Genomic DNA, 11,217 nt, shown 5'->3' on the forward strand with positions numbered 1-11,217 from the left:
TCATCTTCTCCATCAAAGAAATATGACATAACATCAAAACTCTAGAGGCATAGGCTATAAGATATCTCTCAAACACTCACTCATAGAATATCTATATTTAGCTTTCTACAATACTTGAACAATATAGTTGGAGGTAAATGATTAAATTCTGCATTATTTATATACGTGATATTCCACAAGATGAGGTCATAATTATATGCAATACAATTTATTTTTTTAAACTCACTTTTATGTAACGCTTCAAATAATACCTAAACAACTTCACATAAATTATGCACTAGGTTAACAACAATATTGATGATGGTTATTAATTTTTTTTTTTTTTTTCCATATTTCACTAGAGTGAAGGATTTTGAATTAATTTCCTCCAACAATTCATGTGAGTGAAGGCTATCCAAAGAATCAAAGGAAATTGAAAAACTTCCCTTTATTTATTTATTATTATTTTTTTTTTGTGACATGGGTATTTGAACCAGCTTATGCGTAGCTCGACTAATCCTTAGGATCGAAAAACTTCCTTCAAATTAGAAATTATTTAAACTAAACAAAATTTGCAATAGAGATATATAATATTGGATAATAACAACAAAACTAAATATTGATTCAAAATAAAAAGAGGAATTAGCAAAATGCCGAGCATTTAGTTTGATGGAAATAAAAATTGAAAGTTATGTGGTTATTAATGCGTAGCTTAATAATTTTAAAAATGTCCACACAAAACCTATGAATAAAAAAAAAATGAACTAATAATATTATACATGTAAAACAACTATATTTTTTTTTTAAACATTCGAATAAACAAAAAAAAGAAATTTTATAGAAATAAAAACATAAAAATTGCGAATACTTCTTAATTAAAAAGGAAGCCTATATAGGCATAGCCCAATAACAAAACCGTTATATCCACCCATGGGTAGCTCAGCAGAATGCATGAACCAAGGGAGTTGTGCATGGCTTCAACTTATAATTCCTGTTGGGTACAAAGATAGTACTTTTACCCATAATTTACCTAGGGGTTTACAACGGTAGATTATTATGGGATAACTTCCCTTAAAGATTAGTTGAAGTATGTGTAAACTAGCCGAACATCTTCAATTAACAATACTAATAATAATAACAAAAGTTAGATTTTAAATGGATGATATGTGAAAACCAATTGTTGAATTTGATATTTATTCAAGAAATTAGTTTTGATTTCATGAACTAAGCATATCCAAAACTTTGGATTAAATAATATTATCCCTTTATTTTTCATGTTATTTTTAATCTTGTAATTAATTAAAAGCAATATACCATCAAGTTAGCGTCTTGGTTGTTACTTTAAGTTTGTCCAACCAAGAACCAACCACACTTTCCATCTTCATTTAAGTTAACTTTATTAATTTAAAACTATATTAATTAAAATTTATCTCTTGCCACAATTAAATTATGAAAAAGATAATAATAAATTCAAATATAGAATTGTTATAATTCATATATAACTACAATAATTCTTATCTTTTAAACCAAAAGATTCTTTTAATACATTTTAAACCAAGGTTAATACATTTTGTTGTTAATTTGTTTTTCTTTTAATTTGGACCCTTAGATTCTAAATCGAAAGGTTATGAAACCCATAATCTTTTAAGGGCACATTTTTTAGGGTGGTTGTTGAGGGCAATGCTTTCATTTAAGTAGTCAACAAGAAAAAAGAAATATTTTATTATTGGCAGGAGCGGTCATAGCTGCTAGGGTGCTACTGCCCCTCTAATTAGAGGAATAAAGGTAAATTATAAATGGTCTAAAAAAGGTTCCCCATTTTTTTATTTTTGAACTTTTTTATGTATGGAAGAAAAAAAATTATAATAGAGAAATAATTATAAACGTTTATTAAATTATATGAAAAACAAAAGAAGAGATTATATCATGAGAACGGGTCTATAAAGTTAATAATATTTTTTTATTTAATTTAAACAGTAAATGATAGGACCCAGCTAGAGGAGAGGCTGGGGAGGATGCAGTAGCAGGAAGATATCCTACAAGGACTCAGCAGGCTCCTGCATGGGCAAAGGATTATCGCATGAGGCGTTGAGCAGCAGAGTTATTTTTATGTTATTGACATTAATTGTTATTGTCATTAGTTTTGGTTAATTGATGTTATTTTTCCTTATGTTGGGCATTAGTTGGATTATTAAGACTTTATTATTTTAGGGTTATTTATATTGCTTCATCGTAATAAGAAAGGCATGCAAGTTTTTCCTGCATGCTCTACAGGTTCGTTTTGGCCTTTCTGAGTTTGTGGATTATCAAGGTGAGCTCTCTAAACTATGTCAGATTGGTTCCATTACTAATTATTAGTCCTCGTTTGAGGAATTGTTGACTCGTGTCTCTAGTCTCTCAAAATCCTTTATGTTAAGTTGTTTTGTGTCTGGCCTAAAGCCAGAAATTCAACGGGAAGTTTGGTCTTGTCGTCTGCAATCCCTCACGCAAGCTTTCGACCTGGCCTGTTTGCAAGAAGATAAGTTAAGGGATTTGAGGCAGCCAATACGACATCCGTCTGCTTCTCGCTCATGGGCTCCTCCGAAAGCCACCGACAGCTCCTTGCCTCCGTTATTGCCAACTCCACCTGCTCCCCAACAGATAGAGGCACTACCTTCTCCACGACCATCTTCTCTTCCAGTGAAGCAGCTAACCGCGGCTCAAATTCAAGAGCGCCGTGAACAGGGCCCTTGTTTTAATTGTGACGAACATTTTCATTGGGGGCATCGTTGCAAAGCCAAATTTTATTTGCTGACAGTGGCTAATGACTCCGAGAAGGAGATTGTGTATGAGGATCAAGAGACCTTTGATCTGGTCGAGGAACCAAAAGTGGCAGCTATTAGTTTTCACGCCCTCATGGGGCAACACAGTCCTAGTACAATCTGACTGCATGGGAATATTGGGGGCCAACCGATGGAGGTATTGGTGGATGGGGGGTCAACACATAATTTCTTACAAGAGCAGGTTGCTATTCATTTGGGTCTCCCTATTGTTTCTTCCTCCCATTTTCAAGTGCTCATTAGTAATGGGGATACTTTGAGTTGCTCAGGAGTGTGCTCGGGGATTGCCTTAGAGTTAGATGGTCATTCCTTCTCTGTTGATTTGTTTGTTCTTCCAATCCGTGGGGCTGATGTGGTGTTGGGGGCATAGTGGTTAACCATCTTCGGGCTAGTTGTTATAGATTACAAAGCCCTTACTATGTCTTTTACTTGGTTTGGCCATGCCTTGACCTTGCAAGGTAAACAATCACAGAGCATAGAACCCATTCACTTGCACCAATTGGAACAACTCCTTCAGGTACATTTAGTGGCTGATACCTATCACCTCTATAGTTTAGTCGACAACTCTCCTCTCCCAGGTAACAGCTCCTCAACTTCAATCCCATCTCTTATACAAGGGGTCTTAACTAGTTTTATGGAATTTTTTTATACTCCCTCTAGGTTGCCTCCTCAGCGGCCTCATGATCATCACATTCCACTTTGGCCGAGTAATGATAAAGGGCACTAAACTAGTTAGTGTGCACCCTTATCATTACCCTCACTTCCAGAAAGGGGAGTTGGAGCGTATGGTTCATAACATGCTTGCTAGTGGCATTATTCGACCAAGCTGAAGCCTTTTTTCATCCCCAGTCTTGTTGGTGAAAAAGCGGGATAGGTCTTGGCGATTCTATGTGGACTATCGGGCTCTTAATTAGTTGACGGTGCCAGACAAATTCCCAATCCCTACTGTCGATGAATTGTTTGGCGCAACAATTTTTACCAACATTGATTTGCACTCGCGTTACCACCAGATAAAGATGGCCGAGTCTGATATTTAAAAAAGCCAGCTTTTCGGACCCATGATGACCACTACGAATTCGTGGTGATGCCTTTCGGCCTTACGAATGCCCTGGCCACTTTTTCAGGTCGCCATGAATGATCTTTTTTGGCCATACCCACGGAAGTTTGTTATCATCTTCTTTGACGATATTTTGGTTTACAGTAAGAGGGAGGTGAACATGTTGAACATCTAATTGTGGTCCTTAATTGCTTATGAGCTCATCAATTTTATGCCAATTGAGGAAAGTGCTTGTTTAGGGTTAGCCGAATTGATTACTTGGGCCATATTGTCTCAGGCGCAGGGGTTGAGCCAAATCCCTCCAAGATTCAAGCCATGACAAGGTGGCCGACTTCGGCCAATGTTTGCCAATTGAGGGGATTTTTGGGTTTGACAAGGTATTATCGTCGGTTTGTGCGTGGGTATGCTCACATTGCAGGCCACTAACGTCCTTCCTATAAAAAGATAAATTTTGCTGGACTATGGAAGCACAACAAGCATTTGACAACCTGAAGCGTGTCATGACCGAGGCACTTGTACTTGCCTTGCCGAATTTTGCTGAGACTTTTGTGATTGAAACTGATACCTCCAGGCAAGGTATTGGGGTAGTACTCATGTAGCACAAGCATCCAATTGCCTATTTTAGTAAGAAGTTATCTCCGTGGATGCAACGTACATCTGTGTATGCTAGGGAATTATGTGCTGTTACTGAAGCAGTTGTGCGTTGGCGCCAATATTTGTTGGGCTACAAGTTTATCATCTGTACCGATCAGCAAAGCCTCTGTAACCTCCTTACATAGGTAGTTCGAACCCCTGAACAACAAACTTATTTGGTTAAATTATTGGGTTTTGATTTTGTAGTGAGTTATAAGCAGGGAAAGGACAACATCGCAGTCAATGCCCTTCCATGCCAATTTGCTTATGAACTACCTCCGGTTGAGCAGTCTTTTTTAGCTTTGTCAGTTCTCACTTTTGAAATTTTACAAAACATCCGCAACAGTCTTACGGCAGATGCTCATTGTGCGGCTTTACTGGACGACTTTCACAGCAGCTCCACAGGGCCTCCTAGCTATAGCCTTCATGATGGATTATTGTTTTATCATGGTCATGTGGTGGTTCCAGTAATGGGATTAGAGGTGGAAAAAATGGGCCGGGTTAGGCGGGTCAACCCTAACCCGGTCCGGTAAAAAGAGGGTTGAGCCCGACCCGCCTTAATGGCGGGCCGAGTTGAGCCTAACCCGCTAGCAACCCCCGGGCGGGCCGGGTTGCAAAATGGCAACCCGCCGGCCCGCGGGTTGCTATTTTGTCCTCTCTGCAGGAGGACCGCAACCCGGCGGGTTGCGGGCGGGTTGGGTGTGCCAACCCACCGGGTTGGGCAAAAAAAAAATTAAAAAAAAAATACAAAATTAATTTAATTTTTTAAATTACACTTTTACCCTTAAAATATAGCCGTTTTATAGCCGTTGGAGGGGTCTTTTTCGTCATTTCCTTTCCCCATTTTTTTCTATAAATTGGCCCTAAACTCTCATATTTTTCTCACAACTCAAATTCTCTCATTCTCTCATATTCTCTAATCTCTATTCTCTCAATTATTCATTTATTCTCTTAATCTTTTTGTTATCAATTTGTTCTTATTTTAATTTTTATTAGTTTTTGCAATTTTCAATTCATATTCCAATTTCCATATTCCAATTCTCTTTCTTTAATTTTTATTTCTTCTACATCAATTTTTTTTTTTCAACTACAATGGATAGATATTTCTCTCCCTTCAATTTCAATGATGAAGAAAACTACTATCCTAGTCCTAGTCCCGCTGATTTTACTATGAATGCAGGAGATTCAAATAGTCCCGCTGTCCCAATCCCAGTCTCAGAATCCGATACACCTCAAAATATGCCGTCGATTCCAACAGCTCCCGGTGGTTCTAGAAGTCGTCCTCGTAATCGTCGTCCTCGTCCAACTTCATCTCAAGCTGAGGCGGGATCATCAACTGCCGTCGAAAGCGAAGACAGACACACATCAGACGTTTGGGCGTATTTCGACAAGTTTTACGAGACAGAAAATGGCGTTCAAGTCAAGAAAGCAAGATGCAAATATTGTGCAAATGTTTATAAAGCTGATTCAGGTAATGGTACTAGTACTTTAAAAAGGCATGCTAATAAACATATTAATCAACATGGAAATAGAGAAAGTAATCAAACTCAAATAACTAATATGGGTACTACTTGGCGTTATAATTCTGATGTATATAGGGAACAGTTAGCTTTATATATTGCTGCATCTGATCAACCTATTAATATGGCAGAAGATAAATATTTTGAAAGATTTGTTCAAAATTCATTTTTTCCAGGATTTAAAAGTTATTCTAAAACTGCAACTAGAAATGATTTAATAAAATTGTTTAAAAAAATGAAATTAGAATTAAAAAATAAATTTCATACTTGTCATATTAGTGTGGCTTTAACTGCTGATATTTGGAGTGGTAGAGCTAAACAAGATTATATTTGTGTGACTAGTCATTATTTTGATAATGAATTTAAATTAAATAAATCTTTATTAGGATTTAGATTAATGGATGTGGATCATAGTGGTTTAGAAATCTATAATAAAATTATTGAAGTTTTAGAAGATTATGATATTATTGATAAAGTGATAAGTTTAACTTTAGATAATGCAAGTTCTAATAGTAAAGCTATAGAATTTTTTCAAAATAATTATCTTTTATATAATAATTTGAAGTTTTTTCACCAACGTTGTGCATGTCATGTTATTAATTTAATTGTGAAAAGTGGTATGAAAACAATTAAAAAAAATATTGATAGAATTAGGGAATCTTTAGCTTGGATTACTAGTAGTAATAAAAGAAATGCTGAATTTCAAGAAGCTTGTATAAAATCAAATATGTCTCCTAGAACTTTTGCATTAGATATGCCTGTTAGATGGAATAGTACTTATTTAATGCTTGATTCATGTTTACCTTATGCTAATATAATTAGTTATTTTGTAGCAAATAATAGAGGTCCTCATCATTTGGTAGAAAATGATTGGAAGATAGCTAAAGTATTTCATTCTTTTCTCAAATGTTTTTACCAAGCCACTTTACAACTTTCTGGTGTGTATTATCCTACTAGTCCATTGGTAATACATGCAATTATAAAAATTTCCGAGTTATTTACAAAAAACAAAGATGATGAAATTTTACATGCACCAATAAAGGCAATGGAAAAAAAATTTTTGAAATATTGGAGACCCGTTCCTTTTCTTTATTGTTTAGGTGCTATATTTGATCCTAGAATTAAATTAGCACGTTTAGAAAATGGTCTTGACAATTTAAGTGAAAATTTACAAAACGAATCATATGTCAATCAAATAGGAGAGGTAAAAAATAGTCTTTTCGAAGTATATTTCCAATATGAAAACAGGTATGGGAACCCGCAGTCGCAAAGAGGCGAAATATCCAGAGAAGCTGTAGCAGAAGAAACAAATGAAGACTTATTCTCTTGGAATGCACTGAATAGGCCGAAGAGGACCCGAGTCCGAAGCACAGCCTCCTCTTCAGACGCACCACCACCAACAACAACAACAACTAATATGCTGTCCTCCATGGAGTCGCAGAGTAATGAACTTCAACAATATTTGGCAACCCCCGAAATGTTTTCAACAGGTCACTTTGATCTCTTAGAGTATTGGAGAGCCAGAAAATGTATTTTTCCGGTATTATCAAGACTTGCCTTGGATGTTTTCGCTGTTCCTGTCTCAACCGTCTCATCCGAACAAACATTTAGTGCAAGTGGAAGGATTTTAAATGAAAGGAGGACTAAACTTGCTCCAAAAATGATTGAAGTCCTCACATGTCTTCGAGATTGGGAACGATCGCGCCATCAAGATCAATACGAGGTTATCGACAATGCTTTAGTAGAATCGTTTCAATTTTGTAATATAGATGATACAGATGAGGGAGGTCCTAGTGAACCACCCCCAAATTAGTTGTTTTGTAAAATGTAATTTGTAAATTAATTGTCAATTATTGCACTCTTTTTTCTTTACCAAGTTTTTCTCCCATTGGGTTTTTCTTGGTGAGGTTTTTAACGAGGCAATAATTGTTGTAATTTCTTATTTTATTTTTTGATAAATGAATAATTTTTCTTATATTATAATTTTATTGTATCAAAATTGAATTAATATTTGAAATGTTAACAAACAAAAAAATTGAATTGAATTATTGATATTTGAAAAGTTAATTAAAAACAATTATATTTATAATTATTTATTTGAAAAATAAAAAAAAAAACAAAAAAAAAGGAAAATTGGGCTAACCCGGCCTAGCCCGCCACCTAACCCGACGGGTTAGGGCTGGCGGGCCGGGCTGGGCCAGCCATTTTGAAGAAAATGGCGGGCCTAACCCGGCCTACCTTTGCTGGCGGGCGGGTTAGGCCCGGCCCGCCAAACAAAGTAACCCTCCGCGGGCCGGGCCGGGCCGGGCGGGTCACTTTTCCACCTCTAAGTGGGATCCTTGTGGCAACAACTTCTCGTGGAGTTTCATGCCACACGCTTGGGCAGTCATGGTGGTTACAGAAAAACTCTGAGTAAACTGGCTTTAAACTTTTATTTGCATAATATGGGCAAAGACATCAAGGATTTCATTCAAGGGTGTCATATGTGTAATCAGGCCAAGTACCAAACTCACTCTTCTAGAGGCCTTCTGCAACCCTTGCCCATACCAACTCAGATTTGGGAAGAGGTAGCTCTCGCTATTCTGGAGGTAGATCACTTGACCAAATATGCGCATTTTGGACCCATCTGCCGTGGGTTTACGGCAACCAAAGTTGCTACTTTTTTTGTTCATTTAGTCTATAAACTCCACGACTTACCTAAGACAATTGTTTCAACTCAGTGGCACCACCCTCCTCCACAGTTCAGCTTATCATCTACAAATAGATGGCCAAACAGAGGTAACAAATCGGTTCCTTGAGCAATACTTGCGCTGCTTTATGATGGACCAACAAGATAAGTGATCGGATTTCCTTCCTTGGGCAGAATTCTACTATAACACTTCATTCCACACTTCAATCAGAACCACACCTTTTACTTTAGTGTATGGCAGGGAGCCTTCGGTGATCCGACCTTATGTGTTGGGTGAATCAAATGTGAATTCAGTAGACTTTGAACTTAGCTCCCGTGACCGCATTTTGAAAGAGTTAAAGGAAAACTTGGGTCGCGCTCAACAACGTATGGTTAGTATTGGAGGTAAAACAGAACCTGCTTCTAACGACACAGCAGCAGCCAAGGGAACAAGAGTGCCTAGTCAAAATAGAGAAGATTGCAACTGATATTTCGGAACAAGAATACCCAGTCAAAACAGAGAAGATTACAACTGATATTTCTGGCCAACAACTTTGTTACGTTTGTGATAGTGTTTTTGATTTTTGAAAAGCTTATGTATAGGAGAAAGTTATGGAGAGTTTGTGTGTAAATATTATACGTTGTACACACTGAAATATATTTGAAAAATTCTTATCCATCTATCTCTCATCCAGCTAACCCTTACAATTAGCCAAGCTGACAAACGTCAGCAGCCTGTGGAATTCGAAGTGGGTTAGCAAGTGTACCTGAAATTGCAGCCTTATCGTCAACTGTCAGTGAGTAGGCAGGTTTATTCCAAGCTTGGGTGGCAATACTATAGACCCTTTGCAATTTTGAAGCGGGTTGGCAAAATTGCTTACAAGATGGCCTTGCTGGAAGGGTCCAAAATACACCTCGTATTTCATGTGTCTTTGTTGAAACTGTGTTCGGCTATTCCGACAATCACACCCTTGCAATTATCTCCTTTGGTCACCAAGGTCAGCCACACATCACTCCCCTTGCTGTGCTTGGTCGCCGAATTGTGTCGCGTAAGGGGGTTGATGTGTCATAATTGTTAGTTCAATGGCACGGCTTACCGCTGGAGGACACCTCTTGGGAGGATGATGCAGCATTCGAGGCTATCTACGGGAAGTTGTCTCCCAACCTTGAGGAGAAGGTTGAAGTGGAACAGGGGATTATTGGTAGGAAACCAGCTAGAGGAGAGCCTGTGAAGGATGGAGCAGCAGGAAGATATCCTACAAGGACTCGGCAAACTCCTTTATGGGCAAAGGATTATCACATGAGGCGTTGAGCAGCAAAGTTATTTTTATGTTATTGTCATTAATTGTTATTGTAATTAGTTTTGGTTAATTGATGTTATTTTTCCTTATGTTGGGCATTAGTTGGATTATTAAGACTTTATTATTTTAGGGTTATTTATATTGCTTCATCATAATAAGAAAGACATGCAAGTTTTTCTGCAACTCTTCTCTCTCGCTGCTCTTTGTCTCTCAATTGCTTTGGAGGTACTACTCCCTCATATAGAGTAGATTATCCCATCAGTAAAGTATTATTATATATATAAATTAATTATTGTTATAGTTTTTGGAAGAGAGAGCGTTTAAAGCCCTTAATATATAATTATATATGCAGCGGCGGATCCAGCCTACATGGCCACCCTCAATTTTATTTTAAAAAATATTAATATATATAATTTCTGGATTTTAGCACACCCTAACAAAAATATTAATGTGTGATTAGTTTTTATTTTAGTTCATCCTAACAAAAATTTCTGAATTTGCTATTGTATATATGTAATATGTATCAATTTCTTAAACAAATGTTCTTTTTTTTTTTTCGTGGTTTAGATGTACAGTCCTAGGTTTGAATCTCCATAGGTCCCAAGATTTAATTGAGGAGTTGTGACTATAGGTTGTTGTTTTAGTCTCTCTCAAAGATTAGTTAAAGTGTACGTAAATTGATCCGAACACCTTTTATATATATATATATATATATATATGTTCCTATTTTTCATTGTATATTTATCTTTGCAAGTTTTAATTAAAAGCACTTCGGCAATAAGTTAGCTTTTAGGCTGCCGCTTTAAGTTAGTCCAACCAACTAATTTCTAACAATTGAAGAATATTTTTCTGGGTTGTTGTTGAGGGTAATAATGTCATTTCAATGGTCAACATAAAAAGGTAATATTTTATTATTGACAGAGAGGTCTAACCTAGTGTGCTACTCTTTAATCTGAATAATAAAGGTCAATTCTACATGGTTTATAAGAAATTTGCCATTTTTTCTTTCTAATTTTTTTTATATATAAAGAAGAAAAAAAAAATAGAATTAAAGAAATAATCACGAACCTCAACTAAATTACATAAATAACAAAAAAGGTTTACCAGATTACATTATGGGATTGGGTTTGGGTCTATAAAATTTAAACATGATGATCTAACAGTTCATAAAAAATAGAGGTTATGATCATATTTCTAAAACCAACAGTACTCACTCCAAAAAAGGTTAAACACCCAAGAG

This window comes from Pistacia vera, unplaced genomic scaffold (genome assembly GCF_008641045.1).
Source record: "Pistacia vera cultivar Batoury unplaced genomic scaffold, PisVer_v2 Contig674, whole genome shotgun sequence".
In the NCBI taxonomy this organism is placed as follows: domain Eukaryota; kingdom Viridiplantae; phylum Streptophyta; class Magnoliopsida; order Sapindales; family Anacardiaceae; genus Pistacia; species Pistacia vera.